We start from the raw sequence: 20047 nt of genomic DNA, 5'->3' as shown, positions 1-20047 counted from the left end.
CAACGGAAGTAGGAACAATGTCAACGGGCCCAGGGGTTAGCCCAATTACTGAGGGAGTTTATTCATCAGGAATCTTTTGACTTCCAGTTTGAACACCGTTGTTCTGGTGATTCTGCGTATTTCTGGAGGAAGAGAGTTCCATATCTTAGGAGCCGCGCCAGAGAAGGCTCTGTCAGAGGTTCTCTTTTTGTTCAGGATAGGTGGTTTCAAGAGTAAGGTAGTAGCACTTCTAGAGGCTCTTACACCACAAGATAGTTCAAGTTTTTGCGCCAGATACCTCGGCGTCTTGAAGTGGATAGCTTTGTGCGTCATCGTGGCAATTTTTAGCTGGATTCGTGCTTCATAGGGGAGCCAATTTAGAGTTTTTAGGACTGGCGATATGCGCTCATTGCGTTTGGAGCCTGTAACCAATCTAGCAGCAGCATTCAGTGAAGCCCTTAATGGAGCCAGGGTGTATTTGGGCAGGCCACAGAGGGTAGCACTGCCGTAATCTAGTCTCGGTAGGACAAGCGCTTGAACCACCTGCTTGAAATCCTTAAGTGGAAGGAAAGGTTTGATGTTTCTGAGTGTCCTAATCAAGTGGTTTGCACCTTTACATGTATTGCTGATGTGATTTTTCATATTCAGGTTCTTGTCCATGGTGACTCCTAGAGATTTGGCTGAGTTTACGATGAGCGGAGTGCAGTTGAAAGCAGTGAGGTGGCTCAGCCAGAGGTCAAGATTGGGGGTGTAATTCTGAGGGGAGACGAGCAGGAATTCTGTTTTTGAGGTGTTGAGCAGGAGATGGTTCTCAGTTAACCAGTTTTGAGTATATGTTAGGATGGTGTTGAGTGATATGAGGTTTTCCGGGGATGAGATTTTCAGGTAGAGTTGCATGTCATCGGCATACATGTGGAAATGAATATCCATGGAGTTAAGTGCGTTAGCTAATGGCTCCAAGAAAAGGTTGAAGAGGATAGGAGATAAAGCAGATCCTTGGGGGACCCCCATGAGAACAGGCGAAGGCTTGGAGAGAGAGTGATTTGCCTTGACTCTTTGAGATCTGTGATGGAGGAAGGACGAGAACCATTGTAGCACCTGATCACCAAAACCCATCCTGTTTTGCAGAATGGCTTAGAGGTTGTCATGGTTGACCGTATCAAAGGCAGAGGAAAGGTCAAGGAGGATCAGGAGGCAGGATTAATTTGGATCGAGAATCTTTAGAATGTCATCCATAACGTGAATGAGGGCCGATTCAGTGCTATGCCCTGTCCGAAAGCCGGATTGATGTTGGTCCAAGAGCTGGTAGTTCTCAATGTGTGCACAGAGTTGGGCCTTGTACTGGTGTGCGGTCTAGTAGTGGGGAGGGCGGAGCGTAGGTGGAGCGAGGGAAGAGGAGGTGCTAGGAAAGGGAAACGGGGCAGTTAGAGTAGGGACACTGAAGGTAGAGGATAAGAATAAAGAAGCCTCCCTGAACCTACCGTGTCTGTCGTGATTGAAGGGTGATGCAGGGGGACACGACAGCTGGCGACGAGGGTGGGATGAGCAGCAGACTCTCCCGGACCCGACGACGTGAACGACCCGCCGGAGACCGAGTGGTGGCAGGTGACGGCAGGAGCGCTGACACGCGCGCGGTGCACCCGGAGTCTGACCCGGGGCCTGCAGACAACAGAGACGAACGCGGATGAGAAGGGGAAGCCCAGATCCTGCTCAAGGAACCCCCCCCGCGAGAGAAGTGCTTCGTAGAAGGCAATCTCAACACATGAGAGCCCCCCCCCCTGCGCATGAAATAGGAAGATACACGTGCGAGCAGCGGTGAAGCCTCCCTACCTGGTGCAAGCGGCAGTCTCCAGGAGTGGGTGAGTGAAGCTCTAACACGCTGCGGCAGGCAGAAAGCAATGATCGAGCCTCGTGTGAGGCCCCACGTGTGCAGTGACCCGGCGGCCATCTTAAAGTCAGGCAGCCTCGGAGGGACATCCCCCATTGAAGTGAATAGGCGGCCATCTTAAAGTCAGGCGCCCAGAACAAATTTAAACAAGCACAAGCCAACGCAAACAAGCACGAGCTAATACAAGCGAGTGAACAAACAAACACGAGCAAAGTCCACTGCAAGTGTGAAAGCAAACAAGCAACAGCAACAGTGAAAGAAGAATACAACCAGCAAGCACAAGCCAACGTCAATGCAAAGCAAATGAGCACGAGCTAATACAGGCAAGTGAACAAACAAACACGAGCACAGTCACAACGAACTTGGGAAGCCACCTGAGCTGACGGAAGTGGGTTGAGTCGCACACACGATGTCGAACCACGGATCACCGACCCGTCAGGAAGCGAAGCCAATTGTCATGGGACTGTCGCATTTGCGCCCTCCGGAGCCTCTGGCGCTCGTCGTCAGTAGCAGTATGGGCCCTCGCTGGGAGGAATGGATAGAGGACTTTGAGGACTACATCAAAGGCTCCAAGGTACTCGGGGATGAGGACCAGCTAATTGCACTCCGCAATCTAGTGGGGAAAGATGTCAGCAAGATGATCAAGGAAATTCCCGCTGCAGATGCAGGAACATACGCCAAAGTTCGTGAGGCCCTGGATAAAAAAATCATACACAAGAAGAATGTGGACTATGAGAGGTATGTGTTCCAGCGGGCGCGACAAGAGAAAGATGAGATAATGGGCGCCTACATTACGCGACTTCGGCGGCTAGCGTGTCACTGCAATTTCGAATCGTTCTCAACGGATGATGCCATACGCTTGCGCGTAATCGACGGCTGTCAGTCGGAGACCCTTCGACGAAAACTGCTAAAGAAGACTCACACCCTGGACGAAATCGAAGAACTAACAAGAGTGCACGACCAGGCCGAGGAACATGCCAAGTCCATGGAGTCAGGGTGCACGGAGCGCAAGGAGCTTGCATGCCAAGTGCGCACTAGTCGTCCCCGCCGGGGGTCGAAAGAGCGTGAGCGACATGCCCGACCATCTTCGCGCCGCCGCTACCCAGAACATCGGCGACCTGACTCGGGGAGGAGGAGCAAGCGACATGATCACGCAAAGAAATCGGCTGCGAGACTGTGCTACAGATGTGGATATGACTTTCCACACAGCGGGACATGCCCGGCCATGGGGCAACAGTGCCGCAAGTGCGGCCGGAGTCATCACTTTGAAGCTATGTGCTGGGAATACCGCCGTGAGAAAGACAAAGACAAGACCGCGCCTGAGTCGTCGAGAAGAGACACCCGCCGGCACCATGTACGAGCAGTGCATGTCCACCAGAAATCATCATCAAGGTCCTCCCATTCCAGCAGGGAGTCGCGGTCGTCCAGGTGGTCAAGGAGATCTCCATCCCGTGAATCAGGGTCATCTTCAGACGAACAAGAGTATTCGGTGGAGTACGCGAACATGATCGCTGACCCGGACCAACTCAAAAAATACCCCCGTCTGGACATCAGTGTTGGTGGCCACAACACGAAGTTCGTGATGGACAGCGGGGCGTCACTGAACTACATCCCAGTGACTGAATACAGGAAGATGAATCCTCGCCCCCGACTGAACCCTGCGCACGTCCGTGTCTACACCTGGATGTCCAGAGAACCACTTCCGTGTCTTGGACAATTCCCGACTGTACTGAGGCACCAAACGACATCGGTCCCAGCGGTGATACATGTCATCGAGGGGCCGGAAGCGGACTGTCTCCTCAGCCTACCGACGGCCGAACGGCTAAGACTGGTTGAAATTCTCTATCGCGTCACCGATGACGGTGACACCGTCCGCAAGTTCCCAAAACTGTTCACAGGACTCGGAAAAATGAATAGGGGCCAGATCCGCTTGCATATCGATGAACAGGTTCGACCGGTTGCCCAGCATCCCCGAAAGGTTCCTTTTCACCTTCAACAGGCTGTAGAAGATGAACTGCAAGACCTCCTGACAGCCGACATCATCGAGCGTACAGAGGGCCCCACGCCGTGGGTATCGCCAGTGGTGATCGTCCCGAAGAAAGGAACTCCAGGGAAAGTCCGACTCTGTGTGGATATGCGCATGCCCAACACAGCTATCGAGAGAGAACGCCACCCAGGACCCCATCTGAGTGACATGATAGCCGCACTAAATGGTGCGCGCGTGTTTTCCAAACTCGACCTCAACAAAGGGTACCATCAACTGGAACTCCATGAAGACTCTCGATACATCACAACGTTCGCGACACACCTGGGGCTGTTCCGGTATAAAAGGCTGAATTTTGGCATATCATCAGCTGCCGAGATATTCCAAGAAGCCATCCGGCAGACTATCCATCACATCCCCAACACACTGAATTACAGTGATGACATCCTAGTGTATGGGGCGAACATTCAAGCTCATGACACAGCCCTCGACAGAGTCTGCCACGCGCTTTTGGACGCAAACTTAACTCTCAACAAAGAGAAGTGCGAATTCCATCAAGAAAAGCTGAAATTCTTCGGGCACGTCTTCTCTGGTGCAGGGATGAAGCCGGACCCGAACGAAGTGAGCTCGCTGAATGACACCAAGAGTCCACGGGATGTCAGCGACGTGCGGTCCTTCCTAGGGATGGCGAGCTACTGCTCTCGGTACATCGAAGACTACGCCACTCTCAGCCACCCCCTCCGGAGACTGAAAAAACAAGGCCAGGCATTTGAGTGGACTCCGGAGTGCGAGCGAGCATTTCGGAACATCAAACAAGCGGTGGGAAAAGCCGACAGTCTGGCGTACTTCAGCCCGGACCGGAAAACTGAGATCACAGTGGACGCCAGCCCCGTCGGTCTAGGTGCTATCCTGGCCCAATACGATAAGGACACTGACCAGCGTCACATAGTGGCCCATGCCAGCCGAAGTCTCTCCGACACGGAGAAGGCCTACTCCCAACCCGAGAAAGAGAGCCTCGCGGTAGTATGGGCCTGCGAACACTTTAACATGTTCATATATGGAAAACACTTCACCATGGTGACAGACCACCAAGCGCTCGTCACCATCTTTGGGAACCCGCGCTCCAAAATGCCACCCCGCATCGAACGATGGGGACTACGTCTGCAAGAATATACTTTCACCATTGTCCACAAACCAGGGAAGTCGGCCAACCCAGCCGATTACATGTCAAGGCACCCCGAAGCTACCCAACGTCCCACTCCGTCGGTAGCTGAGGAGTACATCCGCTTCGTAGTGGCCCAGGCACGGCCGCCGGCTGTTCCCCTAGAAGCCATCCAGCAAGCCACCTCGCAGGATGAGCTGCTACAAAGGGTGATTCACCGGGTACAAACACATCGGTGGAGACAGGACGATACACCTGAGGAGAGTGACCCAGAGAAGTGCCAAGAGCTGCAGGCATTCAAGAATGTGAGCGAGGAACTATCCGTCACAGCGGTCATCCCACAGCACCTGCGCCAAGGAGTCATCAACCTGGCCCATGAAAGCCATCGAGGCGTGGTTGCGACCAAGAGAGCCCTTCGTGAACGTGTCTGGTTCCCGTTTCTTGACAAAATGGTAGAACGTACCCTCAAAGACTGTCCGCAGTGCCAAGTGGTGGGGCGCGGTGGTCCTCCAGCCCCGCTCCAAATGACACCATTACCATCGGGAGTGTGGCAGGAACTAGCCATGGACTTCTACGGCCCAATGCAGTCGGGCAAGTACGTGCTGGTGGTTGTTGATGAGTACTCGAGATTCCCCATCGCCCAATTCATCCCTTCCACCGGAGCAACTGCCACGCTTGCCGTCCTTGACGAGGTGTTTGCAGCTTGGGGAGTACCCAAGGTAGTGAAGACGGACAATGGCCCGCCGTTCAATGGGCAAGAGTTCAGTGACTTCATGAAACTAATGGATATCCGACAGGCTAACGGCACTGTTGAAAGATTCATGGCCACTCTCAAGAGAACATTCCAGCAGGCCGTGCTTGATAGAAGAGACATGCAAACAGCCCTCAATGACGTGCTCCGATCATGCCGAACGACACCGCATGCCACCACAGGCAAATGCCCAGCGACGCTCATGCTGGGGTGTCCTATTCGGACACGAATACCCACCTGGGAAGGAGCATTAAGACCCGTGTCCCCAGGTCGCATCCATCAAGAAATGGCGACCACTGACCGGGCTCGCAAAGAGGGCATGAAAACGTATGCTGATGGTCGGAGGCGAGCCCGATCGCTCTCCTTCCGAGAGGGAGACTGTGTGGTGGCTAAGCAGGAGCAATGTAAGAAAACGGACAGCAGGTTTCGAGCAGAGCCTTTGACAGTCACCCGTCAAAAGGGAACCATGCTGACGGCAGAATCAGACAGTAGGCGCATCACTCGAAATGTGTCTCATTTTCAAAGATGTAGCTCGGCTCTGCAGGATGCGCTAGAGTCACGACTCCAGCCTCCGAGAACTGATCAGACTGAACTACGAGGTGAGACTGCTACTGGCCCGGAGGAAAGAAGCGAAGGCAACCCTACTGCGGTACCAGAAGGCCGGTCTCTCAGACCACGACAGACAATCCGCCAGCCACGTCGGCTAATTGAAGAGATGTAAATATTTTGTGAGTTTGTTCTGTTAACAAAGGGGGAGATGTACTGGTGTGCGGTCTAGTAGTGGGGAGGGCGGAGCGTAGGTGGAGCGAGGGAAGAGGAGGTGCTAGGAAAGGGAAACGGGGCAGTTAGAGTAGGGACACTGAAGGTAGAGGATAAGAATAAAGAAGCCTCCCTGAACCTACCGTGTCTGTCGTGATTGAAGGGTGACGCAGGGGGACACGACAGGCCTGAACGCATTTTTTGAGGAGTTTTGCAAGGGTGGGTATGTTGGAGATAGGTCGGAAATTATTGAGGTCTGTCCTATCAGCGTTAGGTTTTTTCAGCATCGGGGATACTTGAGCTGCTTTTAAGCAATCAGGGATTGTGCCTTGTGACAGAGACGCATTTACAATCCTTGTCCAGGTAGGGATGAGTGCATTCTTGATTTCCTTGAAAATGGATGGGGGTAACGGGTCACTGAAGTGGTTGGACGGGTTGATATTCCGGAGAATCTTTTTCATGTCTTGTTCACTGAGCGGGGTATAGGTGTCCCAGGCCGCATTGTTCTTAGGGATCAGGGGGGTAGAGTTGAGCTTTTCAAAGAGGACAGGTGGAGATGCTGCCCTGCAGGAGAGGAGTTCAGCATTCTTAGCAGCAAGGTCAGATGATAGAGTTTAGATTTCTCAATGAAGAAAGAAGCAAGATCGTCACATGAGGGTGGACTGCTTCCAGGTTCCAATAGGTTTGAACCTACAATTGATTGCTGTTTGACCAATTCGAAAAGTTTCTTGGGGCGGTTTGCTGCTTGATATAACTGGTGTCTGAAATAGTTAGACTTGGTGTTCCTGATTTGTTTGTAGTAACGGCTCCTAGCACCTCTTAGGAGTTTATGTTGGTGCAAAGAGGGATTCGATCTCCAGGAGCGTTCAACTGCCCTAAGGTTGCGACGATCCGTGTTTAGGTTTTCATTATACCACGGTTTGGATATTTTAGTAGAGGCATTTTTATGTTTGAGTGGAGAAATGTCATTCATGATGTTGGAGATGGTCATATTGTAGGAGTCAGTGAGTAACTGCACCTCAGTCAGGTCCGCTTGAGAGGAGAGGGCAGATGCACAGTGGGCGGATAGCTCAACAGGATTTAATAGCCTGAGGTCCCTTTTCCATATCTTTGATTTCATTGGTTGGGCCTTCCACAACTGTACCTCCTTGTTGATAAAAAAAAGGATGTAGTGGTGGTCTGACCAGTCACATGGGGTAATAGACTCCAAGTTGACAGTCTATTTGTTTGAAATAATGAGGTCAAGAATTTTTCCTTTATTGTGGGTTGGTTGGTCACAATGCTGGGTCAGATCCTGATCACTTAGAAAGGTTTTAAGGCTTGAAACTGCAGGGTCTATGGAATTAGCCCAGTGCAGATTAAAGTCACCAAGGAAGATTTGGGACACGGCTGAATCAACATTGCTAGAAATGATTTCAAATAATTCCTCAATGAAGGGGAGATTGTCTCCAGGGGGGTGGTAGAAAGTGTGAAGTTTACAGACCGGTAGGTTCTTACTTGAGAGGTTGAGACAGAGATATTCACAGGAGGAGGGCGCAGAGGACTCAACGGGAGAGATCGAGAGTGTGTTTCTATGAATACAGGCTAAGCCCCCGCCCAGTTTCCCAGCTCTGTCTAACCTAATAATATCATGCGTGGGAGGTACTAGGATGTCGAGAATCGAAGTGGAAGCGGCATTTAACCAAGTTTCAGTGAGGATGATAATATCTAAGTCCAGGCGTTGTATGAGATCGAAGATATCAGTGGCGTGTTTACTGGCTGATCTGCAATTTAGAAGTACACATTTAATTCGTAGTGTCTTTGTGGAGGGAGGAGTCTGGGTGATATTCACGTTAGTGAGGTTTATCTTATTGCTGCCTCTGGTATTGATAGGCGGTCCTCTATTTGGGTTAGAAAGGATGGGTTGTATTTGTCTCGGCAGGCTCATGTTGGGATTGGACCAGTTAGGCAGGTCCTGTAGATCTGCGGACGAAAGGTAGGTCTCATATCTTCTAGGGCGGGAGGTGTCATTAGGTAGGGGAATGGATTTTATGATGGAGGAAGGTACAGGCTTGACCAATGAATATCTATCGCAAGATGGAGCATTAGACAGGGTAGCAGCGGTGAGGAAAGATCTTAGCATGGGGAAAAGGTAATTTGAGAGGGCTTTCAGGCCATGTAGCTCAGACGTTAGAAGGTGCAACTGAAGATAAATCTCATCTAGGTGCGCCGCCAAGTCTGTGTGTTGAGCGAGAGGAGGAAAGTGTGAAAGGGAGTCTATCAGAAAGGGGAGGTCTCGGTGACTACCTATAAGGTCCGAGGTGGTGGGCGGGGGATCCTGAGGAGGAGGATGGTCATATGAGTCTGACTGAGATCCAGGTGCTTTTGAAAGTGAGGTAGGTGTCTTAGTGAGGGGGGAGTGATCGTTAGGCTGAGGGTTAGGACAAGGACACAACAGATTGCTTGACGATGACCGATCATGCTCGGTGGAAGGCATTTGCTTGGATTCTAGCCTCTTAAGAGACACCAGGGGAGGGCTGGGGGAAGATGACTCAATAATTGGAGGCTAGGCAAGATGAATATCATGGGTAATCTCTAGTTGGGGGACAGGTAGGCTCGGACTGGCTAGAAATGCGTCGGGACTCGATATTTGGGGCGCAGCAACCTGGGATGGAACCCCTCTGTGGTGCACAGGTGGTGAGGCGTGAATTAGATGGAGAAGGGGAGATGAGCTTCCTAACGTAGCGGGGAGTGGACTCGCCGGGTCCTGAGAGATGTGAGGGTGAGTCTGGGTGACATTGGGTTTCGAGGAAGCCGCGTTTTTGAGTAACGGGAAGATGTTGGTTATCTTAAGTAGATAGACATTTGACGCTTGGAATAGGATGATACCATTGTTATAGAGGGTGATGGTGGTATTAGCGTTGAGTGAGGACGAAGGGGCAGTTGTGAGCTTGATACCATGAGGTGTTTTCTTAGACCTTGTTATTCGGAGCATAGAGTAGAAGACTTTTCGCCAGCAAGCTCTTTTTCTGGTGTAGAAAATAAGGTCATTGACTTTGGTACCGTTGATAGTGGAGAAATAGACATCAGAGATTAGAATTTCGGGCCAGGCCCTGAGAAAGTGATGCTTATATTTCTTGGCCGCATTTTTCGATAGGTTGGGTGGGTAGTTGATGATGGAAGCGTTGGAACCAGAGGGATCCAGAATCAGAACCATTGTGAGAAATGAGACTATTGACCCATGGATATGAATTGATGGTGGGGGGAGGATTGTAATATTTTCACCAAACGGTGAATCCCAAGTCCCGGAGCTCCTCAGTCGAGCTCCTCCATGGTGACCATCTTGGTCCTAACCAGTTGGGCCTAATATTGGGAGGAGACTATGTCCACAAGCCACTTACAGTAAAATTCTTATAAGCAGGGAATGTAGGCAGTCAGCCCTAATCAGATTCTATGGTCTGCTCAAAGATACCTTCTCTCAGTCACATTTCACTTCAAGTAGCTTCTTTGCAAAATGTTTTTATGGCAGATTTATGAGTAGGAGGCAAGAAAGGTGGCTTTGTCTCATTTAACTTTGTGTAACTAGTTGAGAATTATTTATCTGGCAGATGTATAAAAAAAGGAGGCCTGAAGGTGGCTTTCTCCCATTTAACTTTGATGAGAATTGTTATCTGGTAGATGTATAAAAAAAGGGCCAGAAGATGGCGATGAAGCCTTATTTGTCTTCTAATCTGGTTTTCCTGTTCTAACAGTGTGCACTGTTGGAGCGAAGGGAGCCAGAGTTTATTTGATTTCGGAATTAACAAATGAAATTGCCACAGATGACTCTCACAATTGGCAGACCAGTTGACTTAGAGATTGCTTGGTGTAATGATTTTCTTTGAAGGAAGCTAGACAATCCGTGTTATACTGTACCGCTTTCACGTGATGCATCCATTTGGATAGGGTGTGTCACTATTAACTTTTATAGAGTTGCCTCGACAAGGTTCAGGATGAAGGCAGCTCTAGTAGTTAAAGTTGTGGTGCGGGGCTGGTCAGACGTCCTTATGCATTTAATCTAACATGGCGGGCTCCCGCAGAAAAGTGAGTGAGTAGTGGGCAAAAAATGCTGGTGGTACCTCCAGGCTGCGTAGCACAGAGAGAGACCCCCATCTCGATCAAGAAGCAGGCAGCGGAGAGGGGTGGGGGGACAACCTGGGAGCCCTCTGTCGCACTCAAACCCCGGGGCGCGCTGCAGGGCAATCGGACTCACCCAGCTGCTGCGGGGTCAGGAATCCAAGCTCCGGAATAAGAGAGGGTCCCAGGGGAGCGATCTCGCCAATGGCGGCCAACGGGGGTCAGTTGTCAGTGGCCCGGGTACAATCCGTCTCGGGGAGCCTATGCTGCATCTATGCACCCACAAGACTCACCAGTATCAGCGATCATCTAAGTCATTTTTGGGCATCCCGATCCGTTGCAGGGAAGGCGGCAGCACACACGTCCATAAGCTTCATCACGACGATGTAACCGTCCACTCCCTGGTCCTGGTCCGCATCAGTACAGGGGGAGCATCGTCGTCGTGGTCAGCGCCAGGGCGGAGTGGCAGGGAAAAAAAACGACTGCCACCAAAGTAAACTCTTCCTTGTGGGGAAGTGAAGCAGGTTGTAACAAAGTGTAGACAGTCCTCTTTATGGCGGTGTCGAGCATTCGGGTGGGCGTACGGGCATTAGCAGGGATTTGCACAAAAAAGTGATCCCTAGCCCAGGAGAAAATTCGCAGAGCTCCAGTCCAGCGGCCATCTATATATATGGATATAAATAGCATACTAAAATATAAGGGTACCTTAGATGAAGAAGATTCAATTTATGAATACTTGTGAGACACAGGAGTAGCCTCCAACACTCAAGCACAGTAATCCAGAGAGTTGCTGGTGTTCCTGTTCAGGGGGACCCTTGACTGGCACTTCCAGCTGGATTGTTCTTATTGGAGAAGATTCAAGGCTGATTTGCATATGGCTGGTTCCTGTCTGAGGTGGCATGGTGAGAGCTAAAAGATGTACTGGATCGTAATTACTGGTGGCTGAGATGAATACAAGAAAACCACTGCCCATCACGGTTTGATTCCCTCAGCTTTTTGAACATAAACAAACAACAACGTTCACCAGCTCTGTTTCTTTCTCTGCTGCAGCCAATTCAATTTTTGCTTCCTTGTTTCTTAAATATTCATATCTGTTGTCCTTTTCAATTTTTCCAATATTTGGAGATATTTCTGCCAACTATAGATTTGGAAAATTGAATTTAAGTGCTGTGTTTATTTTTCTTATGCTTATATTTGGGGATAAGGCTATCTCTAAATGCGTCCACATTTGGTAGGTGAGGAAAGTGAAGAGACAGAAAAGGATTTGCCCACCAGGGTTCCTGGAATGAATGCAGGTCTCAAGGACCCATACTCAGCAATTATCACAGCCAATATCTGTGTACTTACAAAGGATATCTTCTCAAACCTACCTGAGCATTAAGACAATGCTAATATGCATACAGACAGACAATTAGGGACACATTTTTACATTCACTAAAACTCTCTTTTACATTCTAATAATGTTACAGGTTAACAAAAAGTTAAGTTAGATTTTCTTCAAAATTCTTTCAGAAAGCAGATGAAATTAAAAACTCTTTTAAAACTCTAGTTCGGAGTGACAGATATTTATTTTTTAGCTTGCTGAAACCATTGAGTCTCTAGTAGGGATCCAGAATATTTGATGAACCTGTGAATAAAACCTATTAGAGGTTGACCAATCTCAAATTTAAGAGTGCACAAGGTATTACATTACATAGAGTTTACTTTGCCATATTTGGATATGATCCAACCATTTAAATCTTATTTCAATATTATCACAAGAACATTCTTTTGGGTTACAAGGAAACCTGAGAACAACAATTCAAATGTCAAACTACCTTGCATATGAAATTTGACAGATTGATGATGTCAAATCACAAACAAACTTGAAAGATCACCAGACCTCGAATCACTTTCCAGTTGATGAAATTCTGGTTTGTTGACCTTTGATTCATGCAGGATCGGTGAGGCATTTAACTAATTTTTGCTATAATTTGCTTCCTTCAATGTTAAAAGTGAATACTAGAATTTTAGACCAAATAAAATCATTCCGCACATGCTCACTTTTTTTATGGTGATCTTTTTTGGGTCCAGCCTAGGGATAGCTTTAGCTGCCTCTCAAGGCTTGTGTTTTCAGAAAAGTTCATCTGCCTAGTAACAGATTTAGCTATTTTGCCAGACTTATGTATTATACAAATTTCATATATAAAGATATTTAAGTATATACATTAACTGCAGACCTTTTTCTCAATAGCATACATGTTGGGGCAATGGGTCCGCCCACTTTAGCCATTGTCTCTACTCGCTGCGAGTGACAACATTTTTTATCCAGTGCATATTTTAACATCCACCTGCAAAGAAGTACACTTCACTGCCAGGGCTCCTCAGTCAATTCTCATTGAAATTGTTTTTTTTCCATTGTAATTTACTAATTTTGCCTTTTTTTATGTTTTTGCAAATGCATTTTGTGGTGCAAAGCCCTTCAGCTTCCGACATGTTGCTATCAGCAGCTCGGGTGGGATCTCTTGTTGGCTTTGCTGATGTGTTTTTGGCTTTGTTTCTTGAATCAAGGCCCGGTGTCTTCTGATACACTGGTGCCAGTGGCTCGCTTTAGATGTCTTACACTCTCTCCTTTGGGCACAGCAGGTTCCGGATGTCTCTTTGATTTGAAGAAACTGCTGAGTCCACATTTAAAAAAGAAGAGCTATGGTGAGTGGATTCTCTTTTCCTCTGGAAACAAGTGGGTACCCAGAATAATAAAGCACCCCCTCTTTCAAGCATATGGCACTAAATGTGCAAGCAAAGTTACCCAGTCCTTCCTATGAAGGCCATGGAAATTCCTCCTGCTAACTCCTGGGGAAGCTGTGCTGTGGTCCTTGAAGCATATTCCAAAACCGCTCACACACAACAAGACTAGATAGCTGCTTGGCCCCTCACGCATCCTGTTTCACAGATTAGGCATTACATTATTCCCAGGATTTAAGCACTTAACACATGGAACAGCTCCATGGCCCACTCCTTAGATTTTGGAAAAAAGTATTTTATTTTAAACTGCTGGGAACAATATGTTCCTTGTGAACAATGATTCCAGAAGTTGAGCAAGGGCTGTATCAGGCACTGAGGCCCACCATTCTGCAGTTTTTCTTTCCTTTGTGTATTATGGCTTTGATGCCTCTCTCAATCTGTCTCTCTCTCTCCCATGTTCCATATCTTAGTACATGGTGCGCCGTGCTCCCTGCTTTACACGCAACTCAGTGTGTTGCAGAAACTCTGCTCACTACATTGCCTGGAAACATAGTTAATCTGAACCTTCATTTTTCTAGACCAAGTGCTCTTAACATATAATGCCTACCAGTATGGATGACATATGTGTGTTGCCCCTTGTAGTTCTCTGTGTCTTAATTAACATTTTAATACATTGAGTTACACACTGTCTCATTGTCTCTGTATAGTGTGCTTGTGATGCAAAGCATTCTGACACTATATTGGGATGAGGAGTGCTATAGAATGGATGTGAGGAGGTACGGAGAGATGAGGTGCAGAATTGAAGGGCGGTAGTGTGTGATTCCATGAAGAAGGAGGTCATCTCAGTGCATTGATGCAGAACCATGTTCACCTCAACGGTCAGTAGCCAATCTCTACCTGAAGACACGTAAAAGGTGTAATGAAGAGGCAGTCGATTGACACCACTATATAAGTGCACTGCATCCCATCAAGAACTGTGGCTCTGCTCTAGAGATTGGAATCTTTGCCATCAATCTAGCTAATTTCTCTCTGTTGTATCCAAGAATCCCAAATCCCGTGTGGTAAACAGATAGCAGCTAAGCTAGATAGATGACTCTTCCTTCTACTATCACAGTTACAGTATTGCATCATGGATCATGTGCTGCATCGATTTGTCATGTTTCGCTTCAATAATAAGACCTGAGCTAGCTACAAACAATCCAAGAAATTGACTTCAATTGCCAAACACTTTATTGAAACATCCTTCTGAATGACTGAATGATTGAATGATTGCACTCACACAGAATTCTTTACAGTATACATTGTTTCTTGCCTTGACTATCACCTGATCCTTAATCCACACAGCAGGATCTATATGCTGTGTTTAGTCTGTTGTAAACATTGCTCCTGGGAGTGTCAATGTATGATCAATGTGTCAAGGCAATCACTTTACTAGTCTCCCCAATAACATAGTCATGTTTGAAATAACTTTAGAATGTTTCTGACACAGTAATAGTGCTCAATGAAGAATATGAGATGGAACCCGGGTCAAAGAAATGATAAAACTGTGTGACAAAAACAAGCCGAAAAGATAAAGTTGCCATGAATTGTTACAAAACACACTCCACTTCCTTCAGAAATCTTTAAAGGGACTTCAAACAACAACAACAAAGGCAGAGGAAAACAATATCAATGTGCAAGAACACCCACTTTTGTCAGAAATGCAGTACTTGGTTTACTTGTATGCCCTGTATCTCAAAGCCACTCATCAGCATCAAAATTGGGTGTCTAGAATTTCACCAAGGGAGACCCTTTACATTGAAGGTGATACCTCTGATGTGAAACCACACATATTGTGCCTGGTTCACAAAGATTTTGTATATGAGTAGGTGTGATTTACTCCTCTTCTATTTCAGGGGTTGGCCCGGAGTACACAGGAGTAAGTCACAGTAAACTCTTTGTCAATCTAACTCATAGGTGGCCAGTTGGTAGCCGCTGAGTATGTTTGTGTTCTAAAGGTAATGACAAAAGGACAGTGGAATGCACATAAAAATGTGCCAATGGTGTCAATGAAAAATGATGGCCTCTGAACATCCTTTTCTGACACTTTAAAAAATATCTAACATGTTATGACTAAAGTAAAGTGAATGCCAAGCTTCAGGAAAACAATGAAGGCCTCATGTATGCCTTTGTGGCAGTCAGTGTACGAAAAGGGATCCCCATGATCTAGGATCGGGCAGCAGTGATTGAGCCAGATCTGTGGTGCTGAATTCTGGGTATATATAAAAATCTCTACATTCCCATTTTAATATGGCCATTGTGGCGTAATTTTCTGATGTTCCATACCGAGGTGGTCTAGATATTCACTGAACTCCGCCTCTTGAAATATGGACCTAAGTTTGGATGGCAGCCCAAATGTAGCAAATGTTTTCTTTAATACGGTATGTATTTGGCAAATGGATGTTGACTCAATCAGTTCCACTAGAGGGAATTTTGAATGTGCATCTCTTAGGACCAGTGATCCATCTGGAACGTTGCTGAGCTATGCGTTGACTTTGGTCCATGGCACCCTGCACGGCCCCCCCGTTAATATTGGAGCTGCCTGAGAGGCGCCTCCAATCAGCTGACAGGATTGGCGTATTTTTATGTTTTCTACTGCTCCATACATCCCTGGGAACCAGCATTTCTCCTGCAGTCTTGATTTAAAGTTTACAGTCCCTTGGTGGCCTTGGTGTGCCAGCTCCACACTCCTCTTGTGGAGTGTGAGTGGCGCCACGGTACAGCGTCCTCTCAAATAAAGACCTTCCTCTGATGTGCTCCAATCTTCCTTCATTCTGTACAGATGTGTGAGCATGACCTTGTCTGTGTGGTTCCACGATGTCCAGTCTTGCAAAGTCTTTCAATTACTGTTGCTGTCTCACCTGTATTATCTTCTGAAAGCACTCATCCTCCTGGGATGTAACAGTGATTCCCACAATTGACATAACATTGGGGCATGCTGCTTTTGCAACCAGGTATATATACTGCTCTGCATAATTGCTGGACATTTTCATCTCCTGTGTGGGTTCTTGAGGGTGTCTCTTCAGGTAGTCTGCAGGATTGCTGACCCCAGATCAGCATATCAAAGGGAATACAACTGAACCACCCACCTCTCCATCCTCGGCAGGGATGTTGGAAGAGCCAGCAAAAAGGATGACAAGCAGCTGATGATTGGTCATGACAATGTGACACAACCATATATGTACAGGTGAAAATTATGATATGCCCCCTTATTGATTAGTATCACATGCTGAATTTGGGCATACATTGTCTCAGTGTCTGTTTGCGCCCAACTATCAAATGCGATCCACACTCCTCAACTTTCCTCACGCACCTGGACTGCGGAAGTGTTTTTCAGGTCAAAGTATGGCACCGTGGCCATGTAGCAAAGCTTGTTTGATGTTAGTGCTTTCTTCTTCTGCTTGGGAGTCCCAAACCCAAGATGTATTGTGTTTTCTCAGTGCTCTAAGAGGTTCTGATAGTATGGCCAGGATGGGCACAAACCTTCCACATTAATTAGCCATGCTGACACAACTTCTCAACACCTTGGTTTCCGTCAAGTTGGGGTGTTCTGGGTCCCTTCAGATTTACAAGGGCCCACATTCAGATCTTCTTTTGTGAGCATACAGCCAAAGAGTTTGATCTGAGTTTTAAAGAATGAGCATTTGTCTTTAATCCATCTTCTCTCAGTCTTTAAGGATCACACTCAGGAGGTGATGGTGCTCCTTCAGGGTTGTAGAGTAGATCAGGAGGTCGTCGCTGATGTTGATGACTTCCTTCAGCCCTGACAGCTGCCGATGATATTCAAATGTTGAGAAACGTATGTCTGCAGCCTTAGATGTCTGGACAGCATTGTAATATATCTACTGGCCGGGTCTAGCAGCAGCTGGTGTTACAGAGCACTGAGGTCGAGTTTTCAAAACCGTCATTCCTCATTCAGGGTTTGCAAAGATTCTGTCCTTTATTAGACATGGCATTTCATTAGAGCGTTAAACATGGCATTTCATTAGAGCGCTAAACCTGGCATTTCATTAGAGCGCTAAACCTGGCATTTCATTAAGAATGAACATGTCATTTAAGGCAACTATTCAACTTTTCATTAGGCAGGAATAAAACCTTCTGGCAGGCAGGAGTAAACATTTCCTTCAATCTGAGTAGCATTAGCAATATCCTTAGGTCAAAAATAACCTGCACGTCAGGTAAACGATCAGCCCTTCATAGGGCAGGAGTTAACAGGGCCTTGGACGGATTATTCCCCGTTCCTGGGGCAAGTGGGGGCCAACAGGGCCCAATGATAGTCTTCCCTGGGGGAGGGGCGAGCCCTGGGCCTCCCTCTGGCCTTCTGCCCTCCTCCCCAGGGGTTACCTGATCCTTCGGCCTCCTCGGGGCCCTTGCGGCGGTTTTAGGCAGGGCGGGGGGCTCGCTCTCCTTGGAGCCCCTCCCGCCAGCCGTGTGCGCTTCCCGGGATGTCCGGGCTGAGAGGGGGCTTCTTGGCAGGCTCTGAGTGGAGCAAAGCGTCGTGGGGCTTCCGGTGGGTCTTGGTGCGGCTGGGGAGCCCCGCGCTATCTAGGGGCCGGTCCCGGGCCCTCCCAGTGCTCCTGGGGCCCAGGGACCGGTTATAGTGGCCTCAGCAGAGGCGCGCCCGTAGCCGCCAACAGCAGTGCGGCCTGCGGGGGCGCAGCCTCCCAATCCAACAGGAGCGCGGTGGGGGCGGAGTCCAGGAGGACGCCCCCGCCACGTGATGCAGGCAACGGCCTCAAGGCCTAGCGCGGCCTACTCTCGATTCTGGCGGCCCTCTCCTCACCGAGGGCCGTCGCAGGGGACAACCATCCATGGGGCCCACGTCGGGGGGGGCGCCCCGGTCGCAACGGCGTTGGCGGGGCCCTGAACCCCTCAGGGCCCTGGAGATGATGGCGGCGCCGGGCTGTGGGGGTGAGTTTGCCCGCAGCGCCTCATGATAGCAGGGCAGGCCAGGCAGGACAGGCCACACACGCTGGTGGTGGATCAGTTCAGGGGTCCCAGGTGGAGTCAGGGTGGCACAGCGCTAATACCTGGTTGATCCCCCAGCAGTCCTGAGGAAAATTATGGGGTCTTCTCGGTGCTTGCTGGTTCCTGCACCCTTGATAGAAGGTTTCTTGAGGGGGGGGTGGGTTGAGTTTGTGGCTGAAGGCAGGTTAGTCAGTCTCTGCAGGTCGTCCCTGGGTTCCCCTCACGCCGGGACAGATCAGTGGGCTAGTCCAGTGTTCCTCACACAGCTTGGAAGGCAGCACCTAAGCCCTGTCACTCCCAGTGGTATAGGTCCCTGACTAGGCACTACCGCCTAAGTCTTCTGCGTAGGTTCCCCCAGGTCAGCGTCGCCCCCAACTGACTAAAAAGTTTCCCTCCTTCCCTTATGTATGCCCAGGTCAGGTGACCACTCTCTAAGGTGGCAAAAAGCAGACCCCGCCCCGGTTCTAGAAGGTTCCAGGAGCTTCCCTACTCTAACTATGGGAGAAAAAGGCAGCTGGTGTGGCAACAATGTTTAGGGACCCAGCCAGCTCCTGGCAACTAGGGTGCTACTAAAAAGACCACTCCGCAGTAGCAGGGGCCTGTGGCAGCCATATTGGGAGAAGAGAGCACCTGCACCTTAGCATTGATTAGCAATGGGAAGGCGCTCGGAGACCTAAGGCCAACAAAAAAAAGGGTGGAAAAAATGAGGCAAGGGCAAAAACACAGGGAAAGACCCCCCTAGGGCTGACAGGTCTAACAGCTTGGTTTAAGGACAGCAGAAAACAGCTATGATGTGGGGCATTAGAATTTTTTGGTGGCATCTACTTGTTCCAGCCATTCTAGCTCTTTCTCCACCAGTTGGAAAACGTGAAATGGTATCCATCTGTGTCTGAGGGCTGTCGTTTTCAAAGTTTCATCAACGTGCAGCTTAGCAGATGTATACTTGATCCATCCTAGCCCATGGAATAGTTATTGAATGTCTTTGATGATGTCATGCACTTGGCATTCATGCATTTCTTGGGTGAAAAAAAGCCTCGGTCTTCTGCCTTGAGACAGCGCAATAGTGTTCCTTTCCCTTCTGCTGTTATGTGGAGTCACATTTAGGTCTTGATACTTCTGTTCTGCATTGCTTCTTCCAGATGCCACCATTTCTAAGGGATGCTGTCCCCATATGCAAAGATCCGCTTGCATGTAGGAGACAGTGGTAGTCACTGTCTCAATGCTCGGTGTTATTCATACCACTGAGTGATGCACCAGTGTAGATTATTGCTTTAATTTGGTCACCGTGATGGACACCTCACAAATTAGTGGGACCTCCATTTATTGTTGCATTGTCTTGTGAACAATACCAGAGAGAATTCTCCTTATCTTCTCATATATGTAAAGCCTTTCATGGGTTAAGGATTACGTGTTTAGTGGGTAACGTTGATGCTCCAGCGTAAGTTGACAAAGTGCCAGGTTGGTTTGCTGTTGCCCTAGTGTTATTTTTCCTCTTTCTGAGCTTCTACAGTTCCTTGCAAAGTGGCTCACCTTACTGAATTTCCAGTGCAGCTTGCCCTGGCAAGGACATTTGGCAGTTTGCGGGCCTCCAGGCCATAGCTTCTGCATTGGGATGCTGTGTCTCTTTGTGTGCTCCTTATGATATTTACTACCTCTTCCATGACTCATACCATTCCAGCGTGGCTTGAATGTGTTACC

This window comes from Triturus cristatus, chromosome 7, assembly GCF_964204655.1.
Source record: "Triturus cristatus chromosome 7, aTriCri1.1, whole genome shotgun sequence".
Classification (NCBI taxonomy): domain Eukaryota; kingdom Metazoa; phylum Chordata; class Amphibia; order Caudata; family Salamandridae; genus Triturus; species Triturus cristatus.
The sequence above is the reverse complement of the archived record's forward strand: the minus strand, read 5'-3'. Positions refer to the sequence as shown.